This window comes from Aphis gossypii, chromosome X, assembly GCF_020184175.1.
Source record: "Aphis gossypii isolate Hap1 chromosome X, ASM2018417v2, whole genome shotgun sequence".
Classification (NCBI taxonomy): domain Eukaryota; kingdom Metazoa; phylum Arthropoda; class Insecta; order Hemiptera; family Aphididae; genus Aphis; species Aphis gossypii.
Genome location: NC_065533.1, coordinates 38,210,774 through 38,235,288, shown reverse-complemented (window position 1 = coordinate 38,235,288; position 24,515 = coordinate 38,210,774). Strand labels below are relative to the sequence as shown.

The 24,515-nt window shown below is 24.9% G+C and overlaps 1 protein-coding gene across 1 annotated transcript in view; it reads left to right on the top strand.

Moving 5' to 3' along the window:
- The first annotated feature begins 2,982 nt into the window (after positions 1-2,982).
- The window catches only part of LOC114119646 (uncharacterized), a 69,234-nt gene continuing 47,701 nt past the window's right edge, over positions 2,983-24,515 (top strand). Inside the window, exon 1 of the mRNA XM_027981272.2 lies at positions 2,983-3,861. The gene's annotated coding sequence lies outside the window, so the exon portion shown is untranslated. The remainder of the gene's footprint in view (positions 3,862-24,515) is intronic.

The window sequence follows — 24,515 nt, the reverse complement described above, 5'->3', positions numbered from 1 at the left end:
AATAATGAGCTTGAATAATTTAAAAACACAATATTTATTAGCATTTAATAATTACGAAAACAATTAAAAATTACTATCTAGATTTTTTGAGTTTGAGAGTATTTTCAAAGAAATATTATACATATAAACTTAAGTAAAAAGAAAAAATTAATTGTTACATAATATGTGAAACAATAATTTGGTTAGGTGTTAATTTATTGTATACTTCGTTAATTTTTTAAATACTTTTTTCAACAACATTTTAATTTAACATCATATGTTATATTGACATAGTTTTGTTTGCTATTTGTTTAGATATAAACAGTATTAAGCTTATTTTAAAATAAACTGTTATTGTATTAACCATTACATTATTATTAACCAATCATTATGCGTTTTACTACACCGATGAATAATTACGAATATTATTTTAATTATCACTGAATGTAAAATTAACACCAAGCTTCTCCCTGCAACGTGTGTGTTAAAATTATGGATAATATTGACACCAACACGTCGTGTAGAATTAACTATAGCTTTCCAATAATTGTGTATAGATGGTAGAAAGTCTAAGTGATTTTCCGTTTTTTGCTTCTACAAAAATTGGCTATACGGTTAATTGACATTTTTATATTTGTTTCAAAAAATTGAACCTAAAGTTTTTAATTAAATTACAAAATATTGCAACAATATGCTTTAAAAAAAAATGAAACACGATCTTAAAATCGTAAAAATTGATCTAAAAACTGTTGAATGTTAAAATATGCTCTAAAATAATTCACGCATATTTTGTGCTTACTCAGCGTATAATTGACCAATAAAAATATGACAATGCATATGTACAAATTCGAGCCCTATTGTAATAAATAATAATATTATAATTTGTATCGTTTCAGAGTTTTATTAATCCTTTCTTAGTGTGTACCTAGAAACTAGTATTGTTTTGCGAGAACCTGTTCAGGAAAATTGTTTTCAGCATACCAATAGTCTATACATAAATATAGTCTTGGAAAGGTAATGACCTCGGTCTAGCATTTCTACAGTCATCACTCATCAGTTAGGCCAAAAAAAAATATATATATATAATGCATATAGTACATATTATATATAAGTAAATAACATAATATAATATAATATACGTATTGTGTTGAACTATAGTTAACGTTCTTAAAAATGGGAAAATGTTACTCTAAAAATGCTATTTATACATTATTCAAAACTCACTTTTTTCCATTATGAAAAATAATTTAATACGGGTGCAAAATTGTGTATTATTCTGAAACCTTTGATTATATTAATTATTTTTAATTAAGTCAAACATCACGCCTTCCCCTCTTCCGGAAATAATTAACGCCTTTTCAGATTGAAAAACAATAAACTATATCAGTAAATTCCCACTGTAATCGCCTACAAGCTCTCGAATAATAATTAATTTTTAATTCTGAGTTAAGTTAAGGAAAACTTTGTATTGAATTAAAGTAAAGCGAATCGTTTCTGTTTGTTTGCGTAGGTAATTGCGCATGAACTGGCAACAGTGTATTACTGCAATAAATTTAAAATTAAGGACCTGCAGGAGAGAAACATTCAACAGTCATTTCTTCCCACATAAACAGAATGTATTGATTCGGACATATACCTAATATATATAAATAGAAAATGATACATCATAATATCTAATAACACTTGATAGATATTTCAATAAAACTAAGAAATCTGTTAGAAAACAAAACGATTACAATTATCTTGTAAATTATATATTATAATGGTAGGTACTATAGCTTGGATTTATCTACAACAGTCAACAACGTAGTATTAGGTATAACTGCATCTACGCACAATTTTTAAACGTCAATTGTTTTCCTTATGTTAAAAAAAAAATAGAAACATTTTCTATTAATCAAAACTGTTAAGAACATATCATATCTACGTTATTTTTAAACGATCTCCTGCACTCGCCTATATTGATATAATTCTTAGTACCTAAGTAAATATATGATGGTTTTATTACTATTTTATTATTATAATATATTCAATCAATAGATTGATTGCAATTTATTTTGATATATATTATATTACTAGTTTTATTTTTTGATTCTTCAGTGAGCCAAAAAAGTTAACACCATTGGTAAATTTTTTTTTGCCTGTGCTATAACGATTTTATAAACAACATGAATTATCATTGTAAAAAAAAAAATAAGAGGTTAACAAGTTACAGAAGTGGTACCTACGACAAAATTTTTAAATTGTGTAGGTGCGGAACGTGAGTATAAAACGATTGAGAACCGCTGACTTATACTATAACTACACCTGAATCGTGTGCATCTTTTTCGCCGTGAAAAAACCAAAACATCTATTAAAATAAAAATAAAACCTGTTTACGCTGTTTAAAAAAAAAAAAATGATAATCTACAAAATGTAAATAGAAACTTCTGTTTATCGATAAAAATAATAGGTTTAAATAACACTAATATATATAAATAAAACAAGTGGCAAATAATATCATACCACATTAGTTTATTAATATACAATAAAATGTATGATTTCGGTTTAATCTCCCGTACTGTCACTATACATTACAATAATAATTTGTTTACACATTATATTATAATATTATACTCTCTCGTTAAACTCTTGCACACGCACATCACATACGATAATTATAATATAATAGTATAAAAAATTACGTACCTATCTCGTACATGTGCGTGCGCGAGCGTAATAGAGATATATTGTAATGCAATAATAATATTATACGGTTTGGTAGAAGCATAGGTATAATATATGATATTAAAATTTATAATAATAAAATAATATTATATTATTATTATTATTATCGTCGTCGTCGTTATTATTATTGCGCTCGTTCCAAGGTAGGCTGCCGCTGTCACTGCCGTCCGAGTGAGACGAGCGAATGGGTTTTGGGGGGGTGGTTTTCACTGTCGACCGCGGCGGTGGTGGTGTAATATTTTTTCTTTTTCTATTTTTTTTCCCTCTCAATCGGCTGACCGTGCCGTCACGTCGCCGTCACTGCGCGCGCCGTGCGCCGACTTGCTCTTGGCCGTGTCACCGTCGCTGTATCGTTGTCGTACAACCGTCGTCGTCGTCGTCGTCTGGTCGCCGCGCGCGCTTTTTACACCGCTCTTGACGAGTGTAGCATAATATATTATACCTGTGTGATATTACTGATAATAATAATAATATTATACCTGTGTGATAATAATAATATTATAAAAAAAAAATACAGATATTATATAATAATATATTATTGTTTTAATAGTATATATAATATATATAACAATATCTCACTAAATTATATTAATTATAATATTTTTCGTCGTCGTTGTTGTTATTATATTGTTTTTATTTTTCATCGTTGTTATTGTTTTTGTCGTGGTCGTCGATTATAATTATTACACAGCAGTTGTTTTCGCGCGTTTCGTCGTCGACTTATCTTTCGGTATTTTATCGAAATTTTGGCGTTCGAGTTACGAAGTACCCGTCAAAACAATCAAAAAAAAAAAAAAAAAATAACAAAAAACGATTTCACGCGTTCAAACGGTTTCCGAGATCGAGTGCCGGCCGACGATATAATACAGTTCTGCGATACGTATAGAGTTATTATTTAATTTTTTTTTTTTTTTTAATTATTAGATTTAATTTTTCTATACGTTTTACGTGTTTTCCTATTTACCCGTCGATCCTAACCTATATGACGCATAGGTTTTCCGATTGTGCGACGGAAGAAATATTCTCAAAGGCGACAAGATTGTACAACGCAAGAAAAACATTATTACGAACTTTTCGAAAAGCCGTTAGATGTTTGAGCGCGCCGTTACCGTATAATACGCCATACGTATAAATTCACAAGACTATACTATTACAGTGAGTATAAAATATAAGTCTTTATATTATAATATTATGTATAACATTATTGGGTAATTACATTTTTCTTCATCCATATTTCAATCATAATTTATTATAATTATTTATTAATCACCTATAATAAGCACTTAAATATTTTGTTCTTCGCCTAAATCGGATTTCGTAAAAATAATTATTATGTCTAACCTAAATCAATAGAATTTTACACTACAGTTAACATACTTTGATTTCTATAATATACAATATTATATTCGATATAATGCACAATGTTTATATTTTTCCCTACCACGTTTTATTGGTTTTATTATTTTTTTTTTATCAATTTTATATATTTTTTTATTTATAATCTGTTGTTACTTAGATAGGTAATTAAAACTTTAAAGTTTTAAAATTTCCTTCTTTTGTTGTAAAATCATGTATTTTATCATATGAAATCGACAAAAACGTTTCGTAGGTATACCGAATAATAGTTGTAGGCTGTAGTAATATTATTTATATTATATTACCTATATTATAGGTACCTACAATGTTTGTAATTTATAATTATATATATATATATATATATATATAATGTCGTTTTCGAGAAATGTCGAAACACGACCAACATTAATCGTGTATTTTATATAATAATATAAATCAAGTATTTTATATAATATCGTAGGGAGGTATCCGTATAATATATATAAATGTCGGTCGAGTAAACGATGATAAATTTAATTCGATTGTTCAAAAATATTTGATCGAAAAAATTATAATTTTGCAAACGTTGTTACGGTAAGACATTCGTGTATACTCGGTATAATATTACAGTATTTAACCTGCGTGCTAAGTTTACACATCGAACTTTATACATTCTACCGTATATTTATTATATATCGTATTATAGCGTTTATTTATTTTAAAAAAGACTACTCATTTTCAAAGTTTAATACATTCTTTCTTGAAACGTTCGATTTTTTTTAATTTGACACTGAAATTATATCAGTTACATAGCGTGTACTCCCGTGATTGTGAACAACGCAAAACACATTCCATCATCATATTGTTCATTTCCTTACATTTATTATATCAGTAGGCAATTTACCATTATTTTGTTTGTAGCGCCACGCGTTATTAGTCGTTACGATTATGACCACGGAGTTTCTGAAAATCCTGTAGCCGTGGACGTGGTTTACATCACGAGTTTTTTTTTTCGTCAATTGTTTTCCCGGTAGAAAGGAAGTTTAGAATCTTTGGCGGGGAGTTTCGAAATTACTCAGATGATGTGTGAATAATAATAATATAATATACTATTTAATTCGGTGGCCCGAATAAGCACGCGCGTTGCGGATGACAGCGGAGCGCTCCGTGCTGGTGATTTACTCTTATTTTAACCATCAGCCATTAATTTAAAAAAAAGAACAAGCAATTATTTAAATCTATGTACTTCTTGTCAAAAAAAATAGACTTAATACGTCTCGTTCGTTAAATACAATTTCATTTCTATTATGCCCACCATTATATGGAATTTTGTTACTGAATTCTTGAATGCAGTCTGTTTAGCATACGTACATCATATACTATATAGTTTATAGTAATATTAAAATATGTAATAATTATTATAAAATTATTCTTAAAATTTTAGAACTTTAAAACATTTAACATTTCATTAAATAAATTATTAATGTTTTTCGAAATTTATTACTTACCTCTTAATGAGATCTAATACCTAATAAAAGCCATACGTATAATATGTGATCAAAATTCAAAAAGTTGATAAGTCGTTACCGCTTTAGCAATATATTAAGTGACGAGTGGGTCACTGGATTTGATGATTTTTATAATGTATGATGTACCTATCACTGTATATTATGAAAAATGATTCTGAGCGGAGACAGAATTTTTTCAATCTGATTAGCCTATGTCACTTAGTATATTATGTCATAATATATTTTTTTTATATAGCTATTGAAGTTATTTATTTATACTATTAATATTACGGTAGATTGATTTAATTTTTTTCAAAAAATATTGCGTTTATTATACTATTAGTATTCAATTATTATAATAATATATATGTATGCCATATTTTATGATTGATATTATATTTTAATTTTTGAGTTTAACAGTCAACAGCTTACTATTAAATATTGTACAAATTATGAATAGGTTCTAATCGCTCTGCTCAGAATCTAAAATTCAAAATTCAACAGATTGATAAATGTTTTTTTATCTCACAATGATAAATTAAAGCAATAATTATATTGTTATTATATGTAAATATTAATAAAATATCGAATAAATAATAACCGATTTATGAATCCATAGGTTAGATTAGTTTATAGTTATGTATTTCAGTATTTATATTCCTAAGTTTTTTTTTTTTATGCCAAAATAATAATAATAATTTTACAATATGTCAGATGGTCAGAGGAATACATTTTTACTTAATTTTTAGTCACATTAATATTTATCTAGTAATATGTGTGTATGTTAGACAAATCGAATAACACATTACAAACGATTTTAAGAAAATCTTTATTGATCAAACGAATAATTAACGAGCCTTAATAAAACCATAAAAGAAAATTTCAACATTAAATTAAATTATGAACTGTTTTCCAGAAAATAAAATGTTTAAGTGATTAACAGTTTGATTTATAACTCTTAAAAGTCAATACTTCATCTTAAATTCTTAGTACATGGCACATGCTCAATGCTCATAAGTAGTATAATTCTGTATTAAATTTATGAACACCTTAAGACATGTAAGAAATATCAGCCACATTTTATAAAGGTACATAGGTATATAAAAATGGATCTCTTCGATTCACCTAAGTACAATTGGAATTAACGTAAAATCAACACAAAATATAATGAATATGATTTATAAAACATGTAATATAATCTCATTCAACTATGTACATTATAATTTTAATTAATTTTTATAAAAATATGTATAAAATATATTAGTCATACTAACCTTTATAATAATCTAATACAAATATAAAGTTAACAAATTTAAATTCAATTCAAATTTTATTTGTACATAATATTTCTTATTTGCACAAAAAAATCAATAATAAATTTAGACTCTATTCCTTGTTACATTTTTTTTACTATTTTTAAAATACCTACTATAAACTATTTATTTATGATTTTCAAAAATTTACTATGTTTAGTTTTATAGGCTTTTTTTACCTTATAGGCTGAAAATAATTTCTCAATAATTTTAAACAACATTATAAATTTAATCTATATATATACTTAAATTAAATTTTTTAAACTATTTATTTCTTATTTAATGTAATTTATTTATTTATTTATCAATAAAATTTTGATTTATGTTTTTATCAAGACATTTTCTGGTATTATAAAAAATTTAGCGTTTTACTTAATATATTAATAATAAATATTTTATTTACTCATAAAATGTTATTGTTGACATGTCATTATATTTTCTACTGTTTAAGACTACATACACTACAATTTACTGTCTTTCTGAACAGTATTGTAAATGCATGATGCTGGTTTCTTTTGCGGCTTTACTGTGGAGTTTAGGTATGGTTATTGGGTTTCGTCTAAATCATTATCCAAGATCATCATATAAGAGAAGAAGTTTTTTATAGGAATATACGCCATTTTACATTTTTTAATCTTAAATTTTAATTTAAACGATTTATATACACTAAAACGTCGCTTATATTAATATTTAATAATTATTACTCCAGCATTTTTAAAATTTAAATTAAATATTAAATTTTAAAAGTCAATACTTTCATGTAAGATCATACTATACCTACCTACTGTTTTAAATTATAAATTGTATTTTATAAATGTAATGTCTTAATTAATAATGTATACTACTTAATACGTTATACACAATTGAAACAACTAAACAAGATTATAAAAAGGTTTGTTAGTAGCTTTTTATGGAACCTAATAAATCAACGCATGTTAATATTAATTATAATTTATAGAATTTAAAACAAAAATGTATTTTATATTATAGTAAATTATGTAGATATGTGTTAATAATTGAATCCCCATTATAAGTAGCAAAAAATTGAAGATAGAAAAGTAAATTTATTCCATTGACTAGTTGATTAATTATTGACAAGCCAAGTTATACCTATTATAATATAACATTCAAATATTGAAATTATTAAAATTCATTGTAATTCAAATATTGAAACATATTTATTTTATTTAGCCTTTGAAAATACTATAATTTAAATTTTATAATACATTTTAGTACCTACTAGAGACTAGACAGATATTTGAATATTATGTACAGAACACTTGACCGTTTAACAATTACTACCACTCGATTTTTTTTTTTAGTAATTTTTAACACAGGGGTGAACGAGTGAATGTAATTATATGAAATCTGATTTAATCTCTAAATTATAATATTTTTTTTACCCATTATTCATTAATCATTACCACTAGTAATACGTTAATGCAATGAAATGGATACTCGAAAATACTTGTACAAAAATATTTTCTTATGTGTATTAAGGGGCATGAACATATGTTTTATGTGATAGTGATAGTGATAGTATAATAGTATGCTACTATGTATTGTAATAGTGTATATATATTAGGTGTAATTTGATATTTTAACTTATTGTCATAGAGTCATGAAGTCTAACTACATATCACTATAAGCCACGGTACCTCAGTAGTTTTTTTTTTTTTTTTAATAATGTAACAACGAATATTAAGGTACATTATTAAAAAAATATATATACTCTGATTAGTGAATGTAGTATTCGATACATAGAGAACAATAGATTCATACACATTCTTATTCTTAACTTATTTTGAAATAATTGTAATTACCTACTATAATCTTTTATTTACGTATTACAAATTAATGCATGAACAAGTGCTACATGTATTTTAAACTCAAATAGTAGAATAACAATTATAGGTACGTATAATATAATATTATTATTATTATATTGATATTTTCGTAGGTACCTCCTAGTGACTTTGTGGCTAGTACATTATAGTTGTTTGGACATAATATATTAAGAAGTGATATTTCTTATTTAAATTATTTGAATTTAATTGGTAATAGTTATTTGTAACGTAAGAACAGTACCTACAAGTTGAATATATCTATCGATATTTTAAGATACGCACAAAATATTCAGGATCTTCGTATAGTGTGACTTCCTAAGTCCACGCAGCTAAAATATACGTGCGCCTAAGAAACAGAGATAAAATGTATAGAAAAATCATTATAATATTATATAAGTAGCTCTTTAATGTTAAAATTTTAACAAGATAAAAAATAATCACATACCCTTCAGACGAATATTATTTAAAGGTAAAAAAAACTATCCTTCGATTTTTCTGTTAAGACCACACTAACTACTGTACAATACTAACTAAACAAACCCAATGCTATCCAAATCTGTAGTGCATATTGTATAATGTATTTAGTTGCACACTTGCACACGATATTTGAACCGGACACTTCAATTAGGTTTCTTATATATATGACTCGCCCGTCAATGCGTCACCCATTATTGCAGGAAAGAGACCGAATTTTTGGAAGACGCATTGCTGAATCATTGAACTATAACATGTGAATACAACAATCATATTATAAAAAATAAATCTATTATTCTTAGTTAAACTCGGGGCTTACCAAAATATAATATTTATGTCAAATCATTAGAACTATTTGCCATATTATGTAATTTTTATCATAATATAATGAAACCTGACAATAATTAGTATACAATTTCAGTGTACTTTATATTATATAGATTTTCTAATCATATAATGTTATGACGACTTAAGTTCGTTTCATTGGTTACTTCAAAAAATAGTTTAGATTTTCGAATTTATAAAAATAAATTGCATTAATGAAAAACTAATTGCGGCCTTCTCATTTCCCGTAGATACTCACATATATACTTAATATTAACTGCATAATATACTATGTTCGTTAAATAAAATTTCTTAAATAGTAATGCCAATACATATAGTTTTTACTAGTTACATATAGCCATATTATAGGTAAAATACTTTATACTAATCTGCATGACCTATACGTTCTGTAAATCTGATAAAATAATATTTTTGTATATTTAAATTTAGATAGGTAAGCACATTATGTAAATATTAATCGCAGTCTACGGTAGAAGAGAAATAAAGTTCAAATTTCTTATTATCGGATCTGGTATTATAAATATATTTTTAAAAAAAAAACACTGAAAATATAGATATAATATATGTATAAAATGTAATTCACCAGACATGATCATTCCAATTTTTTCCTTAAAAATAATAAATTCTTCTAAACTTTATTTTTGAATAACTGCATTATTATAGAAATAAAGGAGATGAACATGCTCAGTGAATGATTCTTTATACATATAATATTGATAAAACTATGATGAAAATGCTTTAATTTTTCTTTGTAATTTATATTAAACATTTGAGTACATTAAGTGTGTTGATACGATAACGTTTTTAGTAGGTACACCTATGGGTAATATTATTAAAAGTATTAGTTTTTTCTTAAAATATAGGTATATTTTTAAACATAAACACTTGAACAAACAGGAAATGTATTATGTATAACGTGAACTGAATATCAATTTGTACTTCATGTTCAAAAACACATTATATATTCTCCGTCTGGATTGAATTAGTGATTGGACACTAAACAAATCAGTATTATTTTATGTATATTATTTATAGTTAATCATACATTCATATTTTATACATTAGGTATATGAAACATAATTTACGCTTATTAAATAATTTATTTTGAATTAATTAAATATTATATATAATTTTAATAAACATAAATAATAATTTTAATAGTCACCATTATTGAATTAATGTTTACCATAATACTAATACCACACTATATCTAGATGCAAGACGAAATTTTGTGGGAGGCAAATATTATCATATTTTTTTCAAAATAACAAAAAGTATTTTTCATTCGACGAAATTAAATTTTACTAATCTTTTAAATTAAAAAAAAAATATTTATAAACGAACAATAATATAATATTATAATATTTATAGTTTTGAACTTTTGAATTGAAAACTAAATGATCGCGTTTAAACAACTATACATAATACACACAGATACGCAATTTGCCAATACAGGTGTAAAATATAGAAAAAAAATATAATTTTTATATCGCAAAAAAAAAAGATACGAAATACAATTTAATTTCCATTAATAATGTATTTTTTTTTTTTTTATAGAATATAATAAGTATAAAAAAAATGTATTCGAATACCAATATTTTATAAATAATTTTATGAGGTAAGAATTGGAAATGGTAGTGAATAAGAAAGTGCTTATAAGCGGGGAAAACCTAAATATGCTACTATAGGTACATAAAGTATATTTGTTGCCAAAAAACACGTCTTATTGATGCGCTTTAAATTTGTAACTAAAAATAACGTTTGTACGGACATTATGAACTTTAAATCATGTTGTCAGAGAGTGGAAATGGATAATTTAACTGCAGTTCTTAAGAATAAAAACAAAATAATTTAAGTTATATAATATAGATAATATGGTTTTCGATACATAATTTATGCGTGAATGCTAAACTATATGCATAAATCAGAGTAATGATTTTGTTTGCTACAATATCGAGGAAAAATAATTTGTCGAACAACAAAAATTAACAATAATGATGGTGTAATTATCGGTACCTATACGAGTATGTTAATTGCACCAAAAATTTCTGGTAAAAAAATATTTGAAATTCAAAAAGGTTATGGATAGTTACATCAATTACACCAAATGATATTGCATGAGGTATAATGTGTGGAGTATAAATCGTTTGTGTTAGCATTACATATAATATACGTTTGCTAAGTATCTATATAGTATCGTCATACATACTGCCATTTCAAAAAATGGAACAATATAATAATGAACCACGAACGTATTCACATCAAGGTATATTGGTACATTATTGTATCATTTAATTTTTTTTTTCAAAACTAAATAGTTAATAATTAGTTATTATAAATGCAACAAATCAAAGAAATTCTTAGTATGTTGTTATTATTATTATTATTATAACCTAACACTAATGTAGTCAATACTCAATAGGTATAAAATACTATTTATAATTTATAACAATGAGAAGTCTAAATTTCGTCTGAAGTTTAGCATATATATATATATGATACAGTTAACACAGTAATTTTTATTTTAAAATCCAGATATTGTAACTTACTTCAATGATGATAAACCTTATTTTAAAATCATTTAAAATACTCAGAATGATGAAATGAATAATTGCATAGCTATAGAAAAATTAAAGACTATAGTGTGGACTTTCAAAATTAACATTAGTAAAAACATTAAATTACCTAAAACGAAAGTGAAATGTAAAAATAATATGGAACATATTTTGAACATTTGTAATTTCCATCATCAATCATCATTAGCGAGTTAAAAGAATTTAATAAGTACAAATCACATGTTTGGAAAGTTTGTTATATTTATCTATTAAAAGAGGACCTTAAAAGTTTTTAGCTAATGACATTTTTGAAAGCGTGGAATACCAACACAAAGTTTAAAAAAAGGATTATCAAGTTTAGAACTAAGGTATTTACTAGAACGGAAAACAATTTTGATATAATATTTTATTAGCCAACATACAAACTGAAACCGCAGACTTCTATGAAGTGTCCTCTACATTTTTTAAAACGTGTTTGTGGTTGTATTTTTAACCATATTCGCTTTTTATATACGACAATGATACGCCTATGAATTATAATTTATAATATGTGTCACGTATTGGTAATACATTATTGTGATCCATTTATTAGCTTTATTAATGTCCTTATCCAAATGCTTCATTTTTTATGGCTCAGAAATTGATTTTATTACTACATCAAAAATTAATAAAACCTACAAAATTATGCAAATAATTACTATGCGCTTGCAACTTAATAAACATTATTTATTTTATATTATATATATAGAGATTATTTTAACTTTGCCAGTGTATAACAACATTCACTGATACTGTACTGTGTTCACTATATTATATTGATTCACCCTATAAGGGTAGTATTCGGAATAATTTTAGAATACTGTTCTCTAAAAATATTTTATGTTTTTTTTCAGTTTTATTAATTTTTTTATTTTGTTGTTTGTGAATCATAAATAATAATTCTATCATTCCTATCTATAAATACAATTTATAATACATTTTAACATTGGCTATAATTTCAAATTATTCAAAAGACAAATATAACTTTTTTAATATCTAAAAATATATTTTAAGTATTTTATAATATACTTTTATAAAGTTTTAAATATTTTATTTGGAATACTATTGTTATGAAGTATATTTGGAACTATTTTTTTCTTAAGTATTTCAATTTTAAAGAGGTGTTAATAATACTAAAATATTAAGCAAAGAGGTAATTACCTCAACACGATATTCATGTTCCAAATACTTTTAAAAGTATTATACTCAAGTCTGGCCATACATAAATTATAAATTCAGTATGAACCATAAATCTTAGAAATGAATATCATGATGTTATATCAATATCATAAATAATTTTATTACAATATTATATAACTATAGACATATTTATTCGAAATATATTAAAGAATTAAAGATTCAGCGGATATAAAGTATAATATTCATCATTTATCAAGCTTCATCAATGATAATAGGTGTATGGAATATTATGATTTTTGAGCTTTAAATTAAACTAAAAAGTTAATATTTCTAAAATGTGTTTCTGTTTAGATTGAAATGAAATTTGAATTTAGGTATTAGTGGGTCTTTTAAGTTCATTCATGCATCTAAAATTATTTTGAATTCCAATAAAAAACGAAAACTTTTTGAGTAATAGTTATGAATTATGATACATTTTGAGTATACAATTTAGTCAAAAATTAAACATTCAACACAAAAAGGATTATGGTTTACACAAAACTTTGTTTTTAAATTTTAGTAAGAATTTTGTTTAAATTTTTAAGCATTTGACTTATATAAGAAACACATTTAATGTTTAGTTGATTGCTAATGATTGAATCAGTTGATGATCAAATACTAACCTACTATAAACCTTATAAAAAGCAAAGACCAAATAAATAGCTAGCAATGAACAAATATTATGTAACTATATCTATTATGTACATTATATAAAATGAAATCAAATTACATGAAAAAAAAAATATTTTCAAAAAAGTTTAAACCTTGAAATATTAAGTGTAGACTTAATAAATGAATCTTCTATAGTATTGGGACATGGTTAATATAAAAAATTATTTATACGTATCTTAGAAACTTATTGTCACTATAATTATTCAGTTCATTTTTTTTATTATTACGTTAGCCAATACATAGTAGGTACCTATCGGCTATCACCTATATGTTATTATGTTTTATATTTAGAATTCATACTTGATAATTGATCATTTATCATAAATCATGATTTCATCGCAATCGAATAAACATAAATATTACGTGTGTATCGTAAATTTATAACATGTTCAATAATTGAAACTTATTAGTAATTATGTAATACTTATACTTACTAGATAATAAGCTATTATAGGTATAAAATAATTTGAATATTCATGGCGATATTAATATCTTAATTTAATCCGTTGATCGCTTGAACCTGCAGTACTATATACTTGAGTAACAAGTAAAGAATATACTTTCAATTTTGACAATATATTTTTATCAAGTCCGAAACAGGCCCAATCAATATTTGGAGAATTTTGACAGTAGATTAATTGAATTTACTACCATTACGTAATTATATTGTCAATAATTGGAAAAACATTTCGAATACGTTTGTATATTATATATATAAACTGTGGTAAATTATATATATACATGTGTATTTTTTTTAATTTAACAGAAAAAGTATTTTATTCCTTATATTTATTTATTCGTTAGATTTTTCTTGAGAATTTATTAATAGATAAAATATATCTTGCGAATCAATGTGACTAAAACACGCGATTTGTATTATGTTTTCCAAGCTTATAAAGAAAAATATTCTTCTTCTTCGATTTATGATGTTACGACTTGAATTCTATCTTAAAGTTACACTGGGTACAGAATTACAAATTAGATGCTATTTTATTACTTTATGACTGTTTATATAATGCTCAAATAAAAAATACGTGTGATATTTGTAATACAGTAAATTTCAATAGATCGAAGGTTGAAATGACCTCAAGGTCTACGATCCCGCCACAACACATACGCGTACATAAAACGTCAACTGGCGCACAACAATAATAGCACAGTTTAATGGGAAATTATTGATTAATAAAACATATTCATCGATGTTTCAGAAAGTTTTTACAAGTTAACGAAAAACCATATTATACTGGAACGCGCGTCCGTGACTGTAAATTAAATCAACTAAATTGATGGTTATACTGAGTCTAAAATACGTTTGCATAATTTATTTTGGACAACTATATTATGCATTTACAGTTTACACGACTGACCCATAGATTCGACTGCTGTGGTGTCGAAATGGTATATTATAAAATATAATTATCAGTTAATAAAATAATATAATAATAGTTAAACAAAATTAATGGTAGAATAATATATCGTATAAACATATGCTATATACGTATTGATAATATTCATCAAGTTCAAATGATTATTTTTTTGCTTTTAATCCTTCAAAAACGTTTTACGGCTGTTGAAATAAATTTTTATATCGAAAGTCATTTTCGATATAAAATAACCTCTACCTATTAAAGAAACTCTAAAAATTAATTCTTCAAATTATCATAATAATTATATCTACAATCGTTTCAACACTTCTTTTACCAGAAAAAGACGTGTTTGAAGAAAGAAAAATCATATAAAAACAAGTGAATACTAAACATTGTGTTAAAATCAGTATATTTCTCTAATAGTCTAATGTAATATACCTACTCATTTCACTAAGAATATATTAGAGCAATATTTGACAACTATAAGAGATTGACAATTTTTTGTTTATCGATAAAATAAAAAAATCTAATTTATATAGTTAGGTATTTATTATTATAATTTCGATATCATTTTAAATGATAACACCCAAAAATATTACATTTTCAAAAAAAAAAAAAAACAAAACTTCAAAAATTTTATAATATTTAAATCTTATTTTATAATTTATATTTTGGTGGATATTTACTACATTCAAAATAGATGTTTCACAATAGACCATAACATTTTATATTACAGCTCAGAATTATCTATGTTTTTTTCTATAATATTAAACAGTAATATTAGTAAACGTCACTTATAAAACTCACGATTATAAGGTAAAAGGTTCAATCATTAATTTAACTCAAAATCACCTAATAATATTTTTAAAATTCAAAATGTAGAAAATGTAGCAAATTTTGGTAAAATTTGAAATAAATTAATATTGAAAAATGATTTGTATTATAGTGGTTTAAATCCATAACTATTTTTAGTATATAATATTATAAGTATGAACAGTATATCTCGAAAAAAGCTGAAAATAATTTAAAAAAAAAAAACTAAAACTACAAAATATTTTAATAAATAATTAATTATAATATTCAATTGTATATAGATAATTTCTTTTGTAATAAATAAATAGTTATAAAATGTATACAAGCTAATATATGAATATTTATTTAATTAATAATACCTAAAACGTAGTAATAAAAGTAAAATAAAGTTAATAATTAATTAAAATGTTGATTAAAATTCATTTGGTTATTAAACCAGCTACAAAATGAGTCTTTTAATAGCGGCGTATACTGTAGTATTTGTTATTGTTTACTATTTCAAATATTTTTCAATTTTTGGATCATTGATGAAATATTATGCAATATACTAGGAGTGGACAAGCATTCAATTGACAATGATTTTAAAGTCGGTCCCCCTTTGTTGGAATTTATTATTATTATATATTTAGTATTATACTCCTAGTTAATTTTAATGACCACTGTCGACAATAGTTTTATTTTTATTGCTCCTCATACAAAAAATACAATTTAAGCAAATCTTTATCAAAAAACTATACCACCCTTGCCATATAATAATACACTAGCTGTAGTTATCAAGAAATTTTAATCATCTTAATGATATTTTCTTTAAATATTTTTATTGATATAATATACTTATAATATAAAATACTGTTATTGAATATTAAAAATTTAATATTTTTCGTATTATTTAAAAAATGCTCATTATTCTTTATCATAGCTAGCGGGGATATACTTTACCATGCATTTTTTTCTTTATCATCTAATATTATGTGTAGCCATGTATTAAATATTGTTGACAAGATATTATGTTATTACCAAAAATTATTAAAATACATTGAAAAAATCAAGTACAATATTAGTGTAAAAATATTAAATGATTAATATTAGAATTTAACAAGACTTTCTTAGTAGTAAAAATGAATAAAATCCAGTTCATAAAATATACATACATTCAACATTTTGTAAGTTCTTTACTCGAAATCTATCAACTATTGTGTGTATTTAAATTTTATGTGATACTTATTTGTGATGCTTCCTCACATAGTTTTTGAGAAAAAAAAATGTGAATTCATTTTGATTTTTCGTTTCCATAATTTACTGCTCTCCTTAAATCCATCTTCCTTCATCTAATAACCCGGAAATTTTGGACTTCCTGAAAATAATTTTTACCATCACATTACCTATAGTAAATGACCGTCAACCTGGTACTCAAGTATCGGTATATGACCTAGCCCGTCTCATACACGCATATATTTAACTAGATGACATAAGCATCTTGTGTACTATATTACTATTACTTATTATATAGTCTTTTACTTAAAATATTTTACCTATCCCTCAGAAACGACGATGATAATTATTTTAAAACAATGTCTGTACAGGATTAAAATTATGGTTACTGTGTTTACTTATAAGTGTTTACTACCGCTGTATAAAAACTAAATATAGACTACAGAGGTATGGTAAACATTATAAACATTAATATTTAACTAACCGTATTTTGAACGAGTCAAGCAGATTAATCTTTAATAAAAATGTTGTTTGTTTGTGATGAAAAAATGTATTATGTTCGCCGATATTTGTCGATCAGATTCGTATAGTATAAATGTAAAAACTCTTACTATGAATTCCATGATTTACTAGTCTGAGTTTGTCTAATCAGCCCTTTTAAATTTAATGAGCTGGTCTAGGGTAGCCAGTACCAATTTAAAATTATAAAAATAAAGTATAGATTGACACAAAGATAATAAATTATAGCATACACATATAGTTAAGAATTAAGATTTTTAAACGATAAAACGTTATAGTTACCAACGTTATACTCTATATATTGATCAAAGACATTTTTAACACTTCGTTTATATCTCTACAATTATGTTATGTATCATAATATAATATGTTAATAAATGACATCTTGCTCATTTTTTTTTTTTTTAATTGATAAATTTTAAATGCTTTTATAATTTATTTGTTTTTTTTTTCAAAGAATGGACGGTTTCCCGGGGTATCAGTTATAATTAAAATTTAATATTAAACACAGCACTTATCGAACAAAATGAAAAAAAAAATACCATATAGATCTAATGTTAATTATACCAACCAACTTTCAAGTTGCAAATATTATTTTATCATAACCTAAAATTTAATATAACAAAAAAAGTTTATGTTATATTTTAAAGTCTATCTAATTTGTCATGTACCTCAACTTAAAAATTCCCGCTTTCCTTTCGTAGAAAATGTCGATAGGAGGGAATATTTTAAAGGGATATCAGAGGTATGGGATAGCTACACCTTCTCGATTCAAATATATTATATAGATACAACATAGGTGTGCGCATAAATCATAAATATGTATAATAAAAAGATACCGTTGAATATTCACGATGCATGAAATTCTTTTTTGCAAGTGTCACAGAAAAATTTATGTAATAGGAAGGTGACAAGGTGCACATAAATGTCGACAGTCTAATATTATTATACCTCTATATTTAAACAGTGAAACCTCTACCGGACACCGTCGATCGCTGAAAATGTGTTCGCAATATAGAGGTGACTGCTATTCAGAGTGTTTAGTTTGTAATTAGATTCAAAATTAAAGCGTCCGCTATTTGGAAGTATTCTGCTGTTTAGTGGTGTCCTTAGAGGAGATTTCACTCCAATTATATAACGGTTTCGCTATCTATCTGAATAGTTGACCAGCGTGACGTTTTTCCGACCTGGTGAAAATTACATTCATTTCAGGTGGGCATTTTTCATATACATGTCTATAAAATAAAAACGTGGTGGATTTTTGTATTGAATATATTTTTATCTTGCATTTGAATAATATAATAGGTATTTAATTACATATAATATCAATAGAAAAAGTCGTGCGTAAATGATGCGTAGTTGTTGTGTGAAAATGCATTTATTGAACATTATTATAATTTCCGTTAAAATCCTAAAATGTCGATAGTTGTTCGTTACTTTTCCGAGCAACAATTATAATTTGCATATCAATAATACTCGTTACACACCTCTACTATAATAATAATATATATATATATTATTGCTGAATAATTACACCAACGAACGCCATTGAATATACCTAATATAATCATCAGTGCTGCTGATTACTGATTTATGTTTCACTATTAATTATTAATTAATGATACAATAATAATAGTATTGTTTTCGACCGAACATTTGTAAATGACATAATATTTCATTTAGTCATTAATAACGCATAATATTATAGTCACCTATATATAGTATATATTGTATTTCTATACACGCTATGAACATTGATGATATTACTATTACTAAAATATTTATAAGCAATATGTATAGCTATATAGGAGTAATTTTAACATTATTAATAGGTTTTCATAGTTGAGCTCTTCTTTTTCTCAAAAACCAATATTATAATTTTATTGGAATAAAAAAATTACGTGCTACAATAAACCCAATGCAGTAGCCACTACTTTTGCTTTGAGGTGAGGGTTAATAATTCGTTACACAGAGACTTAACCAGGATCCTCATAAATGCGGTATGTTGATGACCACGGGTTATTATATAGTCCCTTTATAATTTTGCAGTGACCTTCGTACAAATTACAATAATTCATGCGGTCACCTTCTACGTATTGTATATTTGTATACGTTCACAGAACACTAAAAGCATTTTCAAATTTTCCAGAAATTTCGAGGAAGGACAAAGCCTCTTGTGTACTCTACTGGGTATGCCGCATGCGTGCATTCAGTGAATTATTACAACTATATGGATAAATATAATAATAGAATTTTAACTGAAAATAATGGTATTCTGATAATTACTCAAGTTTACTGCAAGAATCTGTTAACCGTTTAAACTTTAAACGACCACGGTAATAGTTATTTAAAAATATATTATATATAACAGAATGATATACAAGTTATAAGATCACGATGAATAAAGATTCAAAATTTTTTTTTGCAAACAAAATAATTTACAACCATACCTTACCCCTCACGAAAGACCCTTCTCACTTTTTAGCATCTCGATAATTCTCGAAAATATTGGTTTCGTTTCTAGGTAAGTTTATTTTGTGGATTAACACCAGTTCGTAACATTGAAAATAAATTGTGTTTTCTTCTGAGCTTAAAATAATAAAATAATATAATACATGACATCTATTACGTATGAATCACGTCATTATAACTAAAACCAAAGAAACAATTATTTTTCAAGCGTTATGGTCGATTGCAGATGAATCCGAATTAGCCGCAAAATTGTGAATTTAGAACAAAAGATTATTGGTTGTAGCAGTTACATTAATCACGTTTATTTTGAAACGTTCTTTGCAAAAAATGTCCTTTAATGTAGCATAAAAAAAAAAGAAAATCATAGTAGGTATATTATTATAATAAACAAGGCCTATTTCTGTATATAATGTAATACACAGTTCGTTATATTTTGTACTGCGTACTACTAAATTATAAAACGAGAAATGACTATTATAATTTATTATTATGATATTATGTTAAAGATATTTTAAATTATGACAATTTTCAATTTATGAATTTTATATACCTTTATATTAATATTATTATATAATATAATTCTAAAATTATTTTAAAAAATTAAATAGGGCTACAAAACATTACAGGTTAAAACACCCATTAGATGATGCTTTATCATTTTTATTTAAATTAAAAAGTCAAAGTCCCATTTGTGGTCAGTGTAAAAATAAAATGCAAGGTGAGCTAGTTAATGACAAAAATTAACTTGATTTGTTTACGCGACTCAACGTTAAAACTGTTAAGTTATAACTGTTATAAGGGTTCAGTTAAAAAACAATATTATATTATATTTAACTCAAAAACTTTAAAGTTATATCGTGGAGAAAAATATATTAATTTACTTCAGCTAAAAATAAGTTAATTAATTTTTTTTATTTACCTACCACCTAGGTCACTCAGATGATTGTGTAACTTTAAAATTTGTCAAATATAATTACCTACTAAATATTTTGGTATAATTGCATTTGACTAATCCTTATTGTTGTTCCTATTGCACGTTAACTTTAGTTTAGGCGTAATATTATATTACAAGTTAATAAACATATATTTTTGTGTCTATTAAATTATTAATTCGAAGAAAATGTATAATTATTTACTTATACAACGTAGGTACTTAAATACAAAAATAATTAATTAGTTTTAACTAAGTTACGTATTATATTTTAAAAACTAATTATAGTAAAAGCTAAGTGAAAAAAATTAACATTTAAATATATTTTAATGTTCACCTTTGACAAAATGTGCAGTTTTTAAAATTAAGTATATAGGTTATATACAGTTAATATGCTCTATATAATAATAGCCATTACCTATATATCGATGAGATCTGTGACGTGACAATAATGTATATTTATGGTGCTAAATATTATTCGAATAGGACGTAGGTATAAGTTGACTTACTCTTGTATTATATTATTAAATAGGTACGTTTGTCGATGGCGTACGTGTTAGATGAAGCCAATGTAAATCAGATGGGTATAGATCTGTGTACTCTGTAGTAATAATACGTAATTTTATGATATTATATTATATGAGTATTTGTATTTAAATAACACGTTTACCTTCGATTGGTTTCCGCTATAGGAAACTGCTTCTTTTCTCATTTGTGGCTCTCCCGAACGAGTTGGTTTCTATAAATATATATTTTTTATTTTTTATTTTTTTAAATGATTCTAATCGACGGCCAGCGAACGGGTGGCGAGGAAACGTGTTTATTTCGCGGATGTACAATGTTTTTCACTATAACACACATAAACATAATATAATAATATATTATACTATTATGTAAAAACAATTTATGATACGATAATGTAAAATATTCATTAAAAGAAAAAAAAGAGAAGAGAAAAAAGTGTGTTTCCATACGATATTTAGTCCGGGCTGTGATATTCCATACAATGTAATGATGATAATAATAATCAAAGCTGAGCATAATAAAGGTTTTTTTTTTTTTTAACTCATCTTAAGCTAAAATAACAATATGTATCAATAAGATAAAGTTAAGAGTTAATTTAATTTTTGGTGAACCTCGTTAAATTAAAAGATAATGCATCATCTTTTTAAACTTTTTATTAAGTTAAAAAAAAAATTAATTATTTTTATTTATAACTCTACACAGTGTTTCTAAATAGGTAGTATTTTATTGAAGTTTTTCGTTGTTTCAATAAAAAAAAAAACCCTAGATATTTTTTGACATGATAACGAAATCGATTGAAATGTATTATAAAAATAAAATACATTTAAAAACAAAAATAAATTGACTTAAATTCTTAAAATGAAAATTTAATTGGTTATTTCACGTTAATCAAAAAACAATTAAATTCAGTTAATAGTTGAATAAATGAAAACAAAATTAATTAGTCGAGTAACAAAGTTTAAATAAAATGTACTTATAACTTTAACTTTTTAACTCGTTAATGTCCAGCTGCGTGATAATAATATAATAATGATAATATTATGTGTAAAATAAACGAAGTATGTCTATCTAGGTGCAAAAGAAAAACGTTATATTGTACCATAATATTTTCATTTAGAAAAGCGTTAAATTAAATGTAAAATTTTAAAACGCACCATTACCTATAATTTTAGTATTATAGTAGGCAAATCGCTTTTTTTTTCGTAATGCGTCGGACACGATTTCCAATAAGAACAATATAAATTGCGACAGACGAGTATAATAAAAATGTAATGTGTGTGTCTATAAACTCGCGTTTGGGCGCCGAGAATACGACAAGGTGATCTACCTACACATCTCTAACTGACTTAGCACAGTTATTATATAGTTCATAATATACTGTCTACGCGTATATTTGTTTGGAAATCGATTTTATAAACTAGTTTATGTACGTACAAGACCATAATAATATATAGCTAGGTACGTTCATGATAATATTAATATATATTATGTCGTTCGACTAAAACAACGTGGGTATAGGTATATTAATATGATCATAATATCGTACGGCTATTATCTATCGAATTATATCGTTCGATTTAATCGATCAATCCTGTAAAGGCGCTTGCGAATTAAAATAAGTATTACAATTTAATCAGATATATATTGTAATATATTGTACTACGATAATATTATATTATGAAACGTGCTACGAATCTCGGTCGTTTATGTAAAAGCAACTAAGCAAGACTTGTATAATATGATTTTAAAGCGCATTATAGCCGTATATTTTACGTACTTAAAGTTGTTGTTACTAAATTGACTATTTTACGAGTATAATGAACCAACGTTTCTCGTGAACTAAAATTGTTTTATATCACCGTTACATCCATAGATTGTCAGACGTTATTTAACAGCCGAACGGCCTTTGGACATTACCTAATAAGAAATATAAAGTGACAGCAGTGAGTTACAAATTAAAATATCGTAAAAAACCCAACGTAAAAACCCTGATAGTTTTCTTATACGTTTTACTCTTAACTCGCACTATATATGTCAATATTCACCTAAACACTAAATTCGACTTCCCGAAAATAAACCTACTGGACTCAAATAAAATTCATTATCTATGTACGAAAACACAATAATCAGTCATTTATTTGCTCCAAAGAGTATAATTAGCATTTTTTAATACAATATTAAAATATGAAATCGATTTCAAAATTATTTTTTAAAAATCGTTAAAAACATTTAAAGAAATCAAAAGTAATAATACATAATATTATATTCAAAATCTATATTAAAATTAAAAATAAGTTAAAATGATGACTTGTTCCAACACAATAATCCTTTCATAAATTATATTAACAAATCAAGTTTTAAAAAAAAATAATTTAAATTTTAAATTATAAAATTATTGTTCAATCTATAATATTGTTCATCGGTAGGTAAGAAAGTAATAACTGATATTTCGTTTTCTTAAACTCATTTTATAGTCATGTGTAACGGCAACTACAGGTTTATCGTAGTTAGAAATCAAAATTAAAATCGTAAAAATGTATGATGTATATTTTAAATCAAAAGAAAAATGTTGTTAAAAATTGAATTGCAAATTATAAAACAATTAAATCAATATCTTGCAATAATACAAAAATCATAAATTATTTTTAATTACAATAAGAAAAAACAAATATCAGTAAGAAAAATTGAAATTAAAATCAATAA